Here is an 18,771-nt window from a genome sequence, read left to right as displayed (position 1 = left end):
ACATAATCTGCGTGGTTTAACAGAAATTTTCAAGTGACAACACGGGAAACTACCTTAGTAAATCCACACTATAATCGCTCAACAATAATTAACCCCTGCTTTGCATGCAATCTGTGTCTAGATGTGTGTAATACAAATTACAAAATGGTAAAATATATTCTTACTTGAATAATCAACAAACTAACAGGTTATTAAAAAAATAATGCATTTATTGAATCAGAAAAATTGGAGCTAGAAAACGATGGCACCAAGTCTTTGAAAGATTGGAACATTCAGGAAGATGAAAATTTTGAATACAAATAACTTTTAAAGTACTAAGTTTTCAGAAAGAATAACACATTTTCTTGATAGAGAAGAATGAACATTTCAAATTAGGTCAATTTTAAAACAAACAGTTTTTAGCAACACTGAATTTTGAAGCACACAAAGTCTAAAGATATAAAACTTCCTTGCAGATTGAAACTGTGTGCCGGACTGAGACTCGAACTCGGGACCTTTGGCTTTCGCAGGCAAGAGCTCTACCAACTGAGCTATCCAAGCACGACTCACGCCCCGTCCTCACAGCTTTAATTCTGCCAGTACCTCGCCTCCTACCTTCCAATCTTTACAGAAGCTCTCCTGCGATCCTTGCAGAACTAGCACTCCTGAAAGAAAGGTTATTAAAGAGACATGGCTTAGCCACAGCCTGGGGGATGTTTCCAGAATGAGATTTTCACTCTGCAGTGGAGTGTGTGCTGATATGAAACTTCCTGGCAGATTAAAACTGTGTGCCGGACCGAGACTCGAACTCGGGACCTTTGCCTTTCGCGGGCAAGTGCTCTACCAACTGAGCTATCCAAGCACGACTCACGCCCCGTCCTCACAGCTTTACTTCTGCCAGTACCTCGCCTCCTACCTTCCAAACTTTACAGAAGCTCTCCTGCAAACCCAGCAGAACTAGCACTCCTGAAAGAAAGGAGGCGACTGATGACCTCAGAAGTTAAGTCGCAAAGTGCTCAAAGCCATTTGAACCAAAGAAAGGATATTGCAGAGACACGGCTTAGCCACAGCCTGGGGGATGTTTCCAGAATGAGATTTTCACTCCGCAGCAGAGTGTGTGCTGATATGAAACTTCCTGTGTCTGGCACACAGTCTTAATCTGCCAGGAAGTTTCATATCAGCGCACACTCCACTGCAGAGTGAAAATCTCATTCTGGAAACATCCCCCAGGCTGTGGCTAAGCCATGTCTCCGCAATATCCTTTCTTTCAGGAGTGCTAGTTCTGCAAGGTTCGCAGGAGAGCTTCTGTAAAGTTTGGAAGGTAGGAGACGAGGTACTGGCAGAAGTAAACCTGTGAGGATGGGGTGTGAGTCGTGCTTGGGTAGCTCAGTTGGTAGAGCACTTGCCTGCGAGAGGCAATGGTCCTGAGTTCGAGTCTCGGTCCGGCACACAGTTTTAATCTGCCAGGAAGTTTCATATCAGCGCACACTCCACTGCAGAGTGAAAATCTCATTCTGGAGATTACTGGTAGTTGGCAGCTCCAACATTAGGTGCGTAATGGGGCCCCTTAGGAATATGGCTGCAGAGGAGGAAAGGAAATCAAGGGTGCACTCTGTGTGCATACCGGGAGGAGTCATTTCAGATGTGGAACAGCTACTTCTGGATGCCATGAAGAGCACAGGGTGCAGCCAAGTGCAGCTGGTGGTTCACATTGGTACCAGCAATGTGTGTCAGTTTGGACTGGAAGAGACTCCCTCCACTTTCAGGCAGCTAGCTGAAGTAGTAAAGACTGCCGGTCTTGCTTTTGAGATGAAAATGGAGCTCACTGTGTGCAGTGGCATCGACAGAACTGAGTGTGGTCCTTTGGTACAGAGTAGAGATGGGCAAACTCGTTCATCCTTGGGAACCAGCTCACTGGTGATTGCTCTTTCTTGGGAACCATTGATTTTTACTCATTCACCATTCACTTGTGTTTGTTACATGGTTCTTATGAAAAATTAGTAGCATAGATGACTGAAGATAGAAGGCGCCAAGCGGGGGCACTTGCCTCCCCCCTCCCCTCCTGGAGTACAGAGTTTTATATTCATAACAGAATTCTCACACACTTGTAATTGACCAAGCGAGGTGGTGCAGTGGTTAGACACTGGACTCGCATTCGGGAGGACGACGGTTCAATCCTGCGTCCGGCCATCCTGATTTAGGTTTTCCGTGATTTCCCTAAATCACTCCAGGCAAATGCCGGGATGGTTCCTCTGAAAGGGCACGGCCGACTTTCTTCCCCATCCTTCCGTAATCTGATGAGACCGATGACCTCGCTGTCTGGTCTCCTTCCCCATACAACCTCAACCGACACTTGTAATTTTCGTGATTCTGCAAAACGTCTCATTTAGCCAACTGTAGCCTTATGTGGCTGATTGCAGTGAATAATGGCACATGAAAAACCGGCCCCGAATACAGACTGCTTGCCAGTTACGCTCGATTTGTTGACCACTACGAGCAGAATACATAAACGTACAATAATTAGGCAGTGAAGAAATAACAAAAGAGGTAATGCAAACAACAACTTCAAAACAATAGATGACAATTGGTGAGTGACAATGAGCAGTCTAGTACTCGGGGCCAATTTTTCGTGTGTCACCCTGTACCACTGAAATAATATTGCAGAAGTTATCATATTTTCTTTACAAAATGTGACACCAGACACTCGATTATGGGGTGTGGGCTTCATTCGGTTCTCAGTGAACATGCCCTTTTACCGTGGATCCAAAAAAGACAGAAAATGGCCACTCGTGTGTGCCATGCCAACTTCCTTTGCATGTGTAACAACAAAAAAATCTTGCCTTTTTACAAATATTTCATCTGCTGTTTATCGAAATAGTGAAGTGAGCTGATGTGCCATTTTGTTAACTGAAGAGATGTACATATTACATACCACATAACTTTTACGTAATTTACGTAATTATAAAATACATTTTAATTACCAGTCATGGATGCTGAATAGAATATGAAAAGAACCAGAAGTTCAGAGTTCAAAAAAGGTTTGAAACTGATCTAGGATGAGTGCGCGCAGTGAACAAAATGAACACTAACTCGATAGTGAACTAACTATGAGCAGTCGGCAGTGGAATTGTGACGAGTGGCCATGCGAAGAAGGACAGGTTCAGCTGAATGAGACCGAGACCGACAGGAACGGGACCAAGGTTGGAACGAGACTGACTGACCAACATGCCATTGTGGGAACAAGACTGACCGTTTCCCGTTCCCGGGAACTATAAGTAGAAAGCTGGGCACCGAGACCAAGACACACAGGAATGGGACCGAGGCTGGAACAAGACTGGTCAATGTGCCGTTGCAGGAACAAGACCGGCCGTTTTCCGTTCCCAGGAACTATAAGTAGAAATCCGCGACCAAAGTGAACTATGAAAGACCGTTCCTTGCATTTTGTTCCTTGCTCATTCGTTCATTTTGGTGAACCATTCCTTTGGACCCGTTAGTTCACGAACGACCCATCTCTATTACAAAACCAAGTGGAGGGTCTGCTCAGAGGCTCAAATGTTTCTGGGAAAGTATATGTTGCAGATTCCTTGACTTGTGCCATAAGGTTGTGGGTTTCCAGGTTCTGCTAAATAGGTCAGTCATCCACAACATGCAGGAAGTGGCTACACGGGTAGTGGGGCTCCGTGGACGGGACTGGGTGGTTCCTTAGGTTAGAGGGTCTTGGGAACGCAAAATGAGCTTCTGTTTCAAAGGGTGCAGGATGAACATGGCAGAAAGAACCAGAGCTCCAAGCACTAACAGAAAACAATGAATCTCAAATCATTATAGGTATGGCTAAAGCCAGAAATAAGTGCAGCCAAAATTTTTACGAAGGACAATTTCAAATAGATACCTCGCTCATACAATTATAGTTGGTGGTGACTTCAATCTGCCCTCAATACACAGGCAAAAATACATATTTAAAATCGGTGGTAGGCATAAAACATTATCCAAAATCATACTGAAAGCCTTCTTAGAAAATTATTTGGAACAGCTAGTTCAGAGCCCACCTGAAGTGTAAATGGTTGCAAAAACAACTTGACCTCTTAGCAGCAAATAATCCTGCCCAATAGGGAGCGTCATGACATATATTGGAATTAGTAGGTAGATTAAATACTGTAACATCCAAAGCCACCAAAAATAAACACAAAATACATCTATTTTAAAAAGTAGATAAAAATTTGCTTGATGCCTTCCTAAGAGACAGTCTCCACTCCTTCCAGCCTGACTATGTAAGCAGAGATCAGATGTGGCTTAAATATAAAGAAATAGTATCAACAACAGCTGAGAGATATATACCAAATAAATTAATAAGAGATGGTACTGATCCCCCATGGTACACAAAGCAGGTCAGAATACTATTGCAGAATCAATGAAAAAAGCATGTCAAATTTAAAAGAATGCAAAATCCACAAGACTGGTGAAGTTTTACAGAAGTTTGAAATTCAGTGTGAGATGCTTTCAATAGTTTCTACAATGAAAGTCTGTCTCAAAATCTGCCAGAAAACCTGAAGAGATTCTGGTCATATACAAAGTACACCAGAGGCAAGACGGAAACAATACCTTCACTGTACGATAGCATTGGTTATGTTAATGACGGCAGCGCCACTAAAGCGGAGTTACCTACAAACAGTATTCCAAAATTCCCTCACAAAAGAAGATGAAATAAATATTCCAGATTTCAAATCAAGAACAACTGTCAACATCAGTAACTTAGAAGTAGATACCTTTGGTGTAGTGAAGCAACTTAAAACACTTAAGAAAGTCATGGCTTCTGGTTCAAATTGTATATCAGTCTGGTTCCTTTCAGAGTATGCTGACACAATAGCTCCATACTTAGCAACTGTATACAACTGCTCACTCATAGAAAGATCCATACCCAAAGAATGGGAAGTTGCACAAATCACACCAATACCCAAGAAAGGAAATTTGAGTAATCCACTGAATTACAGACCTAGTAGGGTTTTGGAACATATACAACACATACACTGTAGCTCCATTCATTGACATAAGGTCATGACACACTACAGATATGTAGAAAAACTCATAAAGTTTTGTTCAGCTGAAGCCGCACTTCAGGTTTCTGCCGCCAGAGCGCTCGAGAGCGCAGTGAGACAAAATGGCGACAGGAGCCGAGAAAGTGTATGTCGTGCTTGAAATGCACTCACATCAGTCAGTCAGTGCAACGACACTTCAGGACGAAGTTCAACAAAGATCCACCAACTGCTAACTCCATTCGGCGATGGTATGGGCAGTTTAAAGCTTCTGGATGCCTCTGTAAGGGGAAATCAACGGGTCGGCCTGCAGTGAGCGAAGAAACGGTTGAATGCGTGCGGGCAAGTTTCACACGTAGCCCGCGGAAGTCGACGAATAAAGCGAGCAGGGGGCTAAACGTACCACAACCGACGGTTTGGAAAATCTTACAGAAAAGGCTAAAGCAGAAGCCTTACCGTTTACAATTGCTACAAGCCCTGACACCCGATGACAAAGTCAAACGCTTTGAATTTTCGGCGCGGTTGCAACAGCTCGTGGAAGAAGATGCGTTCAGTGCAAAACTTGTTTTCAGTGATGAAGCAACATTTTTTCTTAATGGTGAAGTGAAAAGACACAATGTGCGAATCTGGGCGGTAGAGAATCCTCACGCATTCGTGCAGCAAATTCGCAGTTCCTCAAAAGTTAACGTGTTTTGTGCAATCTCACGCTTTAAAGTTTATGGCCCCTTTTTCTTCTGGGAAAAAAAAACGTTACAGGACATGTGTATCTGGACATGCTGGAAAATTGGCTCGTGCCACAACTGGAGACCGACAGCGCCGACTTCATCTTTCAACAGGATGGTGCTCCACCGCACTTCCATCATGATGTCCGGCATTTCTTAAACAGGAGATTGGAAAACCGATGGATCGGTGGTGGTGGAGATCATTATCAGCAATTCATGTCATGGCCTCCACACTCTCCTGACTTAACCCCCTGCGATTTCTTTCTGTGGTGTTATGTGAAAAATTCAGTGTTTAAACCTCCTCTACCAAGAAACGTGCCAGAACTGCGAGCTCGTATCAACGATGCTTTCGAACTCATTGATGGGGACATGCTGCGCCAAGTGTGGGAAGAACTTGATTATCGGCTTGATGTCTGCCAAATCACTAAAGGGGCACATATCAAACATTTGTGAATGCCTAAAAAAACTTTTTGAGTTTTTGTATGTGTGTGCAAAGCATTGTGAAAATATCTCAAATAATAAAGTTATTGTAGAGCTGTGAAATCGCTTCAATCATTCGTAATAACCCTGTACTGTACTTGAACATTGTGAATCACCTTGAAGAAAATGATTTATTGACAAACAGCAAACATGTATTCAGAAAATATTGTTCTTATGAAACATGACTCGCTCTTTATTCTCATGAAGTAATGAGTGCTATCGACTATTGCTTCTGCAATAATATTCTGACCTGTTTTTGTGTACCATGGGGGATCAGCACCATGATTCCATATTTTTAGATTTGCAGGAGGCTTTTGACACTGTACTTCACAATCAACTTCTAATTAAATTGTATGCCTATGGAATGTCATCTCGGTTGTCTGACTGGATTCATGATTTCCTATCAGAAAGATCACAGTTTGTAATGATTGATGGAAAGTCATCGAGTAAAACAGAAGTAATACTTGGTGTTCCCAAAGGAAGTTTTAAAGGCTCTCTGTTGTTCCCGATCTACATAATCAATTTAAGAAACAATCTGAGCAGTCCTCTTATATTGTTTGCAGATGGTGCTGTCATTTACTGTCATGGAATGTCTTCCGATGCTCAAAACAAATTGCAAAATGGTTTAGACAGGATATCTGTATGGAGCAAAAAGTGGCAATTGACTAAATCATGAAAAGTTTAAAGTCATTCACATGAGCACTAAAAAGAACCCCCAAAAATTTGGTTGCACAATAAATAACACAAATCTAAAGGCTGGAAACTCAAGTAAATACTTAGATATTATGATTATGAATAGATTAAATTGGAACAATCACATAGATAATTTTATGGGGAAAGCAGACCAAAGACTGCGATTTATTAGCAGAATACTTAGAAAATGTAACAGGTTTACTACAGAGGCAGCTTACATTATGCTTGTCCACCCTCTTCCAGAATACTGCTGTGCCATGTGGGATCCACATCAGATAAGATTCACATAGAAAAAGTTCAAAGAAGGGCAAATTGCTTTGTATTAGCATGAAACAGGGGAGAGAGAGTGCCATGGGTATGATACACGAATTGAGGTGGCAGTCATTAAAACAAAGGTGATTTCAGTGTGGCAGGGCCTTCTCATGAAATTTCGATCACAAACTTTCTCCTCAGAGTGTGAAAATATTTTGTTGGTGCCCATATAAATATATATTATTATCATAATAAAATAAGAGAAATCAGAGCTTGCATGGAAAGATTTAAGGGTTGGGTGTTGGTTTTTCCTGTACCATGTTCGAGGGTGGAACGGTAGGGAAGTAACTTCAGGGTGGTTCGATGAAATCACTGCTAGGCACTTAAGTGCGAACTGCACAGTAATCATGTAGATGTAGATGCTGAGTGGCCTACAGAACGCAGTAGACAAATGAGGACACATTCTTCTATTGTCAATGGTTACAACATGAAGTAAACAACTGTTAATGTTGTTACCGTAAACTGTATTCATAGTTCTGGGTATGTTCAGGACGTATGTTAGTTCTAATGGAACTATCAGAAGTTGAAAATACCACTTCAGTTGTAAATTTCTGTTACTATCACGACCGGTTTCGGGCTCTCATCAGAGCTCTGGTATAATGCTCAGTTGCAGATGTTCTTCCAACAGGATTGTTTCTAATGGAAATAGTTTGCATTGGGAGGTCCAGTGCATTGGCCATCTCATTCCCCTGATATTAGTCCTTTGAATTATTGGTTGTGGGGATATTTGAAATCTTTGATGTGTGCAAGTGCCATTAATGGTGCAGGAACAAGATAACATCATTAATGCCTGGCGACGCATCTGTGGCTAACCTGGAATTTTTCAGTGTGTGCGTGTTCCCTTAGACATTGGACAGAAGTGTGCCACACTATGAACAGGCACTGTATTGAGCAACGGAAGTGTGCCATGCTATGAACAGACACTGTATTGAGCTCATCCTTCAGTGATGGCTCAGAAGTGGAGGTCGTATGTAATAGCAAGCAGATTGCATTAGAAGCTCTGCTGTTAAAGAGCAATAAACTAAAGTATTCCCATTTGTTTACTGAATTCTACAGGTCATTTGTAATAGCAAAGATCTTGCAATAGGAGAGATGTGTTTCACAGAAGTGAAGATGGGCAAGTGCCCATAGTCTTAAGGGATATGTTTTAGAGCCCAAGTTTACTGGACTGTTTTTCTTGTTTCAGTCCATACTGCCACTTCTTTTTTAATACCCCATCCTGTTGTACACTGCAGGAACATGGGTCCTGAAGGAAAGGGAAAGCATGTGAAATGATCTCTTTGAGAAGTAAAGTAAGTATAATTAAAATGGAAAATATGAAAAATGAAGTTGTTAGGAAGATTACACATGATGAACTCTAAAAAAGAAGATTGAGGGCACAGAATTACAATGGTATGGCATGAGGTGAGTCGAGGATGTCTCAGAAGATGCTTGAGACAACAATAGAGGGCAAGAGGCCAATAAGGAAGGCTGTCATATTTTCATAATAGATTACAGGTTCTGGAGCTCCCATCAGCCCATGCTAATCACAAAATCAATAAGTATCTGATACAAGGGAAACTGGTGTACCCCAGGGTACTGCATTAGCCCCCCCCCCCCTCCCTGTTCCTTATTTATATAAATGATAATATAAATGATAAACATACCCAAGACACTACTGCAAAGATCATGTTGAATGCCGATGACACAAGTGTAATAGTAAATGACGTTATGGAATCTCTGTCCACTGCAGCTTCTAAAGGCCTTAGGTCCTTGCATTCATGGTTCAATGCCAACAGGTTGACCACAAATGTGAAGAAAACAAGCTATACAAAATTTGGGAAGAAGAGTCAAAACGAAGATGTCCATCTGGTATAGAGTGGAAAAGAGTTAGGAAGGGTATATGTACATTTTTTTTAGGAATGTATGTTGACCAAGATTTAAAGTGTGAAGACCACCCCAAAAACTCAGTTCTGCATGTTTTATTCTGGGAATTATTTCTGAAGTTTTCTCCCCAGATGTTGCCAGAATGGCTTATTTTGGTTGCTTCCAGCCCCTTGTAGCTTATGGAATAATCTTCTGGGGTAAAATTAGTAATTTTGTAATTTATTTGCATGAAACATGTAATTGGTAATACGATACAACAGTATACAATCTAATTTTACTTTATAATAGGAAGTTAAGAATGTAGTCCAAATTATTTGACATAATAATACGTTAGATTTTAATTTCTACAGTCGGCTATAGAAGCATTCCTCAATGAGCTACGATTTTAGATGTTTTTTGAATGTCTCTTCACTTATCACCTTCAGTACATTTGGCAGTGCATGAAGTATTTTTCTCCATTAATATAGGGACTGTTTGCAGTTTTTTCAGTCATGTATGGTAATTTTGTACTTGTCTAGTATTGTGATCATGAATTTCTGCATTACGACAGGTATATTTCTTATCTTCTACAGTTAATACGATTGTTTCAAACTTATACATTGAATAGATAGTCAGAATTTTAAATTCTATAAACAATTCCTTACATGATGTTCTAGCATCTTTTTTGCCTAATATTCTCAAGGCTCTTTTCTGGAGTTTAAATACTCGGTCTACAAGAGTTTTGGAAGCTCCGTCCCACAGTGCAAGACCATATGCTAGAAATGGGTGTATTAAACCAAAATACATCATCCTCATTGTTTGGGTATTGACATTCTTCTTAAAACATACAGGCTAGATGATAGCCTTGCACATACATTGTCAATTTGTTGTGTCCACAATAGTTTGCTATCTATGCATATACCTAGAAATTTACACTCACTGCAGATTTTCCCTATTGATTAAATGAAATTTTTACATTACAGAAAACGGATATTCAAATCTTGACATATAGCTCAGCTAGGGATCACTGCAAGCTCCTATTTAAAAAGTTGTGTTTGTTTACTGTTCCCTTCTTGTATATATACAAATGTGTGTTGATGACAAGAGCTAGACTTTGTGACCTGCTAACTCCGACTACCGCAGTTATAATGCTGGAAACTGTGGGTCCCTCCATATAGAACAAGTTAGAACATCACTCACTCAAAGGTATGTGATCCGCTGTGGTGTCTTTCTTTATAATGCACTGCCAACACATGTAAAGAAGTTGGAGAAAGAGACAGTTTTTAGATCAGAGTTAAAATCACTTCTTGTTGAGAAGTGTTTCTACAATGTAAATGAATATGCTAGCTTATAATGGAAAAGCCAGGATGGAATGTAACAATATTATTGTATATTGGCTTATAGGATTACTACAGCTTCATTTATTGGTGAGTGTTTTTGGTTCTGTTAACTGATGAACTGTCAGTGCTGTGTTTGTCTTTACAAAGAGTGTTTCTATTGTTGGTCTTCTGTTTTCTCTATTTCAGATGCAGTGTGACACACCTCTGCTGAGAAAGGGTCTGGCGCTAACCTATGTTTCGTGTTTTACCTACATAATTGATTGACTTACTATGCCTTTTGTACTGTTATTCAGTCTCATGTATCTATAATGAGGCAAATAAGTTTTGCTTAGATTTAGGGCATTCTGATTATTGTGCTCTGTTTATGGAGTTGCCAAAAACAATAGAACCTTGCTCAAAAAAACCTACACCAAACGCCAGTTCAGCAAAGAAAATATGATGAACTTATTCCATCGTAGATTAAATACAATGGAGTGAGCTATATAGATCATAGTATTTCATCTTCTGAAAATTTTGCTGCTTTCTTGGAAAACTCCCTACATGTTTTCAATGAAACTTTCCCCCTTACTGAACATCATAACAAAGTAGGAAATAATGTAAAGTGGTTAACTGAAGGAATAAAAATCTCTAGTGCTAGAAAAAGACAGCTACGTAGGGAACTAAAATACAACTAAAGTCCAGACTTTGCTACGTATGTAAAATATTACAAGAATATTTTTAAAAAAGTTGTAAAGACAGCAAAAGAACTGGCAAATAATAGATTTATTTTGGATAGTGAAAACAAATCAAAGGCATTATGGTCAGTGATCAAAGCTGAAACAAGTGCCACGGCTACAGAGGCCATGATATTTCTGATATCAAGATAGAGGATAAATCCTGCTCAAATTTCTGAATTACTTAATGAATTCCTTATAAATGTAAACAAATCAAACATCAATGCAGAAGATTGCCATGATCAGGTGAATTTCTTCAACAGTAAACAATTTGAAGGTGAACTTCTCAGCGCATTTACCAAAACTACTGTAAAACACATAGAAAATGTGATACTATCACTAAAAAGTAAAACATCAGCAGGATGGGATAGGATATCGACAAAAGTGTTAAAAACAGTCTCTAAAATAATTGCACAGCCACTATCTAATAGTTAACCAATCCTTTCAAGAAGGTTATTTTCCAGACACACTGAAGTACGCAGTAGTTTCGCCACTATTCAAAAAAGGCACAACATAACATATGAGAAACTATCATTCACTCTGTCTTCTTCTATCACTATAAAAAATATTTGAAAAGGTAGTCACCTTACAAATTCATAATTTCATAGAAAAATTTAAAATAATCTCAAAAAAATCAGTATGGATTTCAAAAAGGCAAAACCACAGTATCTGCTATAAACCATTTTGTAGATAAAATTAGCTCATCTTTAGACTGGTCACTGCATGCCATATGAATTTTTTGTGTCCTATCACAGGCTCCTCTGTAAATGGAAAAATTTTACAATGGTTTAAGTCCTATCTAACCAACAGAAGACAAAGACAGGTTTTATCATCAGGGAGGAACTTATACTTCAAAATGGAAAACCATATCACATGGAGTACCACAAGGTTCTGGCTTAGGTTCCATTCTGTTTCTGTTTTACATAAATGATCTGCCACTTAATATTGAGTGTCACTCATCAATCCCTCAAGAACAGCATTCTAACATTCTTTCATTCGAGCTATTCCAAGAGTTTTACCAAGAGAAGGCATTTCAGGCATATGGAATAAGACATGGTATAGATCAGTAGTAAGTGTTAGCTGTCATAAATTACTACTGTAAATTCACAATTAATAATCATCACAATGTGCAGATTCCCATCACCGACAGGCTCTGCTCGAAACACAAGCCTTTCCATCATCTCTGATTTCCCAGCTGATCTGTACACGTCTTTGCCACTCTTCCCAATGTTTTTTCCATTCTTATCACCCACTTATTCATTTATTTGTTCATCCGTAGGCTATTTGGTACACTACTATCAGACAAGTCAGAAACAAACAGAAATGTATGCATATAGAACATTTTCAAAATAGGATAGGAGAAGATGAGGATAGGGCAGGAAATCAGTCATGGCCTAATCAAAGGGGCCATCCCAGCATTCACCTTTGTGACAAGGGGAAACCACAGAAAGCTGAGATCAGGATGGCCAAATGCGTAACAAACCCCAGTCCTTCCTCCTGATTGTAAATCTGGTATGTTAAGACTGGAGTAGGCACCTCGCTCAGTAAATGTTTTAAAGGTAAAAACAAAATACATCGTCTACACTGCGAGTGCAACATGCACAATAAGTAAATATATAAAGAGAAATGTTGGAAATAAAACATTACTGAAAAAGTGCAAACATATGAACAATAGAAAAGAATAGAAGTTTATTGTCTCATAACAAACAATCTCAAGTCTTTGAGTTAATGTAGAGAAGACTCATCAAAACACAAAAACTGGTTTAAAGTTTTCCTGATAATGTCAGAAATATAATACACTGTACTGAATAATTAATTAAATAAGCAATTAATAATTTTTCATGAAAAGTAACAAACTTTTAAAAACTAACAGTCCTAAGTACTTGCTCTTCCTGCTCAAATTTTCAGGTTGTCATTCATGAATTCTTCTAGTGAATAGTAACATTTCTGCACTAGTCTCTCATATAAGGGTTTTCTCAGTATTTCTAAGTTTATGCTGAGCAATTATCTTCCTTTCTCTTTGTTATAAATTTTCATATTGGTACCCTATAATGTGGAGTTTCAGCATGAAGTTTTAAACGGTGGGTGGGCAGCATTAAATTATTCTCATTTCTGGTGTCGTAATCGTGTTGAATACGATTTGTTACAAATAAATCAGGGTTACTGTGTACAAAGATAATCAGCTCATAGATGTATAGTGAGGGAACACATAATATACTCAGATTTTTTAGGAGTGGATGACATGATTTTCTTCATCCTACATTGTGCATATTTCTAATGATGGTTTTTTGAAGTTTTAATATTCAACACATATGGTTTGAGTTATCCCAAAATACAAATCCATACCTCATTGCCGACTCAAAGAAGCCGCAGTATACTACTTTTCTTATCCCCATACTGGTAGCATTGTACAATATATTGCAAATGCTAGGCTATTTAATTTATTTGCAAGGTACTGTATATATGAGCCCCATGACAGATTTTTATCCAGCTGAATTCCTAAGAATTTCATACAGATAGCTTCCTGCAAATCCTGGTTTCTGTGACTGACCTGAATATTATTTAATTTTGCTTGTTTTGTTTTAAACTGCATTAACTGAGTGTTTCACATGTTTAATTTTAAACCCGATTAAATCAAACCAGGTATCTAGTTTTCCTGATGTATTTAATACAGTTTGGGGAATTTGGTCAGTACTTTCACTTTCAATGACTACAGATGTGCCTCCTGCAAATAAAACCAATCACTTTGCAACTGTTTTGCAAACTGAAATCAACTTATTAGCCTTTTGTGCTTTATTAGCTGAGACATGCAAACACACATTCAGGGCTTACCCAACAAATACCACATAAAGCAAAGCTCCGGGTTTGAGTCCGAACATTAAACTCAGCTTTATTGAGTTTCAATATAGAGTACGCTGCAGAATGAAAAAATTATTCTTAAGACAAGTGCAAAGTGATTTTAATTAATATCCATCCTCCTGTAGTTCTTAGTCTGCCAAGATATACAGGTGAGTCTCTATAAAGTTTGGAAACTAGAAGCAAGCTATTAGCAGACTAAGTTTTTGTTTTTTAGGGCCATGAGACATGTTGCAATGACTTAGCTATATGGTATTTTAATTGGTCCAGATTTATCATACAGCACAAATTCTACAGGTGATGACAGGCAAGGGAGCTACTTGGAAAAGGTGAAGGGTCAATTTCAAGTATACTGCTGACTCAGTTTTTCAATTGGCTGAGGATCATAGTTCAATGTTTTATTTTATTTATTTATTTATCCTTTGATAAAGTACATTGTATGGATCAAGATATATTTTCATTTCATGCACCGACAGGTACATAGTTTCTACTGGCTACTGTTTAACAAAAATATAATTTATTACAAAATTATTCTACAGCTATTTCATATTAAATTAGATTTTGTACAATTTTTCTTTTGATACAATAATGGCATTGCAATTGTTTCGAACTGTAGTGCACATAAAGTCATTAACACTGTAATAACAGTTTTCTATTAGAAAATTTTTGAGAAATTTTTTGAAAATATTTTTATTGTTTATTTCTCTCAAGAACGGAGTTTTTCAAGTGCTTTTGGACCAGTGTATGATGGCTTTCTTGTGTTTTGTGGTGTTGTGTGTAGGCTCATGGAAGAGGTTCCGTTTTCTTGTGTCATGGTTGTGTTGTGTGTTGTTATCTCTAGTATCAGGAGAATATTTGAATTTTGTCCAACAGAGGAGTTCGTATAGGTATATACTGGGTAATGTTAGTATTTTGAGAGCTTTAAATGCTGGTTTACATGAATCTTTCCATTTAAGGTTGGCTATCATTCTTATGGCTCTTTTTTGTAATTACATACTTTATTAATGTTTGTTTTCGAGGTATCTCCCCACAAAATTATAGCGTAACTTAATGTCATATGAATTAATGCACAGTATATTGTTTTCATAATGCCTGTATCTTTTAGGTAGCTGAGTTTGTGCAGAACATATAGGTTTGCACTGAGTTTCCCCCTTATACATTCTACATGCTTATCCAGTTTACATTTTCATCAATAATAATAAGGAATTTTGCATATTTGGTGTTCTCTGCTATGCACTCATCTATGCATACATTGATAGCTTCACTGTGTGCAGGTTTAATTCAGTAAATCTTTGGATGGCATTATTTAGTTCTACACTGGCTTTTATTTCTAGCTTTTCTGTGTCTTTATCCTTGAACAGAAGAGTTGTGTCATCTGCATAGGTGCCTATACTACCATACCTAATCATATTTGGGATGTGATTTGTGTATAGAATGAAGAGTATTGGCCCAAGAATGGAGCCTTGTGGCACAGAGAAGTGTAAAATTCTTGCTTTAGATCTTATTTTTTCACCAGTAGTTTTTGTAATTTCACTATATTGGCTCCGTTTGTCAGGTATGAGAGAATCCAGTCTCCTGCATTTCCTCTTACGCCATATACTCCTAATATTTCTACTAAAGTTTTGTGGTCTACAGTCGAATGCCTTTGTTAGAGCTATAAATACTCCTGCACATGTATTTTTAGAGTCCAAGTTTGTTATGACACTTTCGATGAGATCTATTACTGCATCTATCATGCATTTATCTTTTTGGAATATGGCAGGAGTAGAGTATGGAGCTGATGCAAGGAGCACAGCAGCACCTTCACAATCCAAGGCATCAGCAATCAAAAATGATGTGTGAATCAAAGAATATTATACTATAGGGACTTAACGAATAAGGCAGTGTGGCTGCTTGGATACTGACCTCATTTAGAAGTTGCTCTCTCCAGCCATCCTGATTTGGGTTTTTCCATATTACTATGGCAAATGCCACATTGGCTCCTCAATCGAGGCCATGGCTAACCACCTGTCCTATCCTAATAATGTATATTATCTATGCTGTGTGTTCTATATTTTGCCCAACTGACTTGCACTGTATAACCTTGACATCATTGTGAGACAGTCTTTGGATGAATGAAGAAAAATAAATAAATGCATAAATGAATAGTAGTAAATTGCATAAAAAATCAACTGTGCACTATGGAATTAATTATTGTCCTACTGTTTGAATTATTTAATTCTAGTGTACTGTACAAAAAGCCAATGGCCTTGCCGCAGAGGTAACACCGGCTCCCGTCAGACCACTGTAGGTAAGCACTGTTGGATTTGGCTAGCACTCGGATGAATCACTGCTTGGGTCTGCTGAGTGCTGTTGGTAAGCAGTGTGCACTCAGCCCTTGTGGGGCTAATTGGGAAACTACGAGGTGCATTCAAGTTCTAAGGCTTCCAATTTTTTTTCTAATTAACTACTCACCCGAAATCGATGAAACTGGTGTTACTTCTCGACGTAATCGCCCTGCAGACGTACATATTTTTCACAACGCTGACGCCATGATTCCATGGCAGCGGCGAAGGCTTCTTTAGGAGTCTGTTTTGACCACTGGAAAATCGCTGAGGCAATAGCGCAGCACGGCTGGTGAATGTGCGGCCACGGAGAGTGTCTTTCATTGTTGGAAAAAGCCAAAAGTCACTAGGAGACAGGTCAGGTGAGTAGGGAGCATAGGGAGTCACTTCAAAGTTGTTATCACGAAGAAACTGTTGCGTAATGTTAGCTCGATGTACGGGTGCGTTGTCTTGGTGAAACAGCACACGCTCAGCCCTTCCCGGACGTTTTTGTTGCAGTGCAGGAAGGAATTTGTTCTTCAAAACATTTTCGTAGGATGCACCTGTTACCGTAGTGCCCTTTGAAACGCTATGGGTAAGGATTACGCCCTCGCTGTCCCAGAACACGGACACCATCATTTTTTCAGCACTGGCGGTTACCCGAAATTTTTTTGGTGGCGGGGAATCTGTGTGCTTCCATTGAGCTGACTGGCGCTTTGTTTCTGGATTGAAAAATGGCATCCACGTCTCATCCATTGTCACAACCGACGAAAAGAAAGTCCCATTCGTGGTGTCGTTGCACGTCAACATTGCTCGGCAACATGCCACACAGGCAACCGTGTGGTCGTCCGTCAGCATTCGTGGCACCCACCTGGATGACACTTTTCGCATTTTCAGGTCGTCGTGCAGGATTGTGTGCACAGAACCCACAGAAATGCCAACTCTGGAGGCGATCTGTTCGACTGTCATTCGGCGATCCCCCAAAACAATTCTCTCCACTTTCTCGATCGTGTCATCAGACCGGCTTGTGCGAGCCTGAGGTTGTTTCGGTTTGTTGCGATGTTCTGCCTTCATTAAACTGTTGCACCCACGAATGCACTTTTGACACATCCGTAACTCCATCACCACATGTTTCCTTCAACTGTCGATGAATTTCAATTGGTTTCACACTGCACAAATTCAGAAAACGAATGATTGCATGCTGTTCGAGTAAGGAAAACGTTGCCATTTTAAGTATTTAAAACAGTTCTCATTCTCGCCGCTGGTGGTAAAATTCCATCTACCGTACGGTGCTGCCATCTCTGGGACGTATTGACAATGAACGCGGCATCAATTTAAAACAATGCGCATGTTTCTATCTCTTTCCAGTCCGGAGAAAAAAAAATCGGAGGCCTTAGAACTTGAATGCACCTCGTACTTGATGGAGAAGTAGTGATACCGGTCACGGAAACTGACAATGGCCGGGAGAGTCGCTCTGTTTCTGCACCTGGTGACACCTAAGGGCTGAGGATTACTTGGTAGCCAGCTGATACTGTTGGGCGATCAAGGCCTATTAGCATAGTGTTTGTTTATTTTTTATATTGTATAAAATAATGGTGTAATACATCCTTTGTTAATACTGCCCATGCATGTGAAACTGCATGTTGTGGGCAGAAAATAAATCTGAAATTTGAGTAGCAGTCCAGCATATAACTGAGGATTCAGGGAAGAACTTGCTGACCCTTGATGGTGTCATTTAAATTAATGTGTGTTATATGCTGGTTAAATTCAAAGATAAAAACCTTAATACAACAATAAAAAATCATACAGATAGTGTGGTATAGTCAATGCCCACACCGTGGCGCCTGCAGCTGCGTGGCCACGGTCTTTACATCATACAGCCAATGGTCAGCACACCCAACTTATGCGCAGATCAGCACAGCTGCAGGCCTCACACACTGAGTGCCTCCGCACTGTCACGGCAACCTTGGCCTGTGTCCTCTCGAGAGACAGTTACGTGAGGCCGCGCCACCAATCGTAACAGGACATGACAAGCGGACTCGGTTACGGCAGCCATAATCCTCCGCCACTCGCCCTATATAGCCACATACGCCGCAACGCCTGGCAGTCTCGTGTCGGGCTACCTACTTGCTACGTCGTCGTCGCATCCAGGAACAACGCTACACTGTGCTACAACTGTTTACCGTACCGGACTTGGACTCTGCAGCCCAGTCGCTGCTCTTGATCGAGCACCAAGTTGTGTTAGTATTGTGGAACTGTTGGCAATAAACAGAGTTTGGAACTCACACCAATCATTATTTGTTGTTTCTCCAATTACAGATACAACATATATACCGAGTGACGTGGCGCAGTGGTTAGCACACTGGACTGGCATTCGGGAGGACGATGGCTCAATCCCGTGTCCAGCCAGCCTGATTTAGGTTTTCCATGATTTCCCTAAATCGTTCCAGGCAAATACCGGGATGGTTCCTTTTAAAGGGCACGGCCGACTTCCTTCC

General features: G+C 39.8%; 1 non-coding gene across 1 annotated transcript; it reads right to left on the bottom strand.

Annotated features, from left to right (window-relative positions):
• Positions 1 to 767: 767 nt before the first annotated feature.
• On the bottom strand, positions 768 to 842 carry Trnas-cga. The gene has a single exon. It is a non-coding gene; the product is annotated as a tRNA-Ser (tRNA).
• Between the last annotated feature and the right edge of the window lie 17,929 nt (positions 843 to 18,771).

The sequence above is a fragment of the Schistocerca piceifrons genome, chromosome 11, assembly GCF_021461385.2.
Source record: "Schistocerca piceifrons isolate TAMUIC-IGC-003096 chromosome 11, iqSchPice1.1, whole genome shotgun sequence".
Lineage (NCBI taxonomy): Eukaryota > Metazoa > Arthropoda > Insecta > Orthoptera > Acrididae > Schistocerca > Schistocerca piceifrons.
Note: the sequence above shows the minus strand (reverse complement) of the source record. Positions and strands in the feature narration are given on the sequence as shown.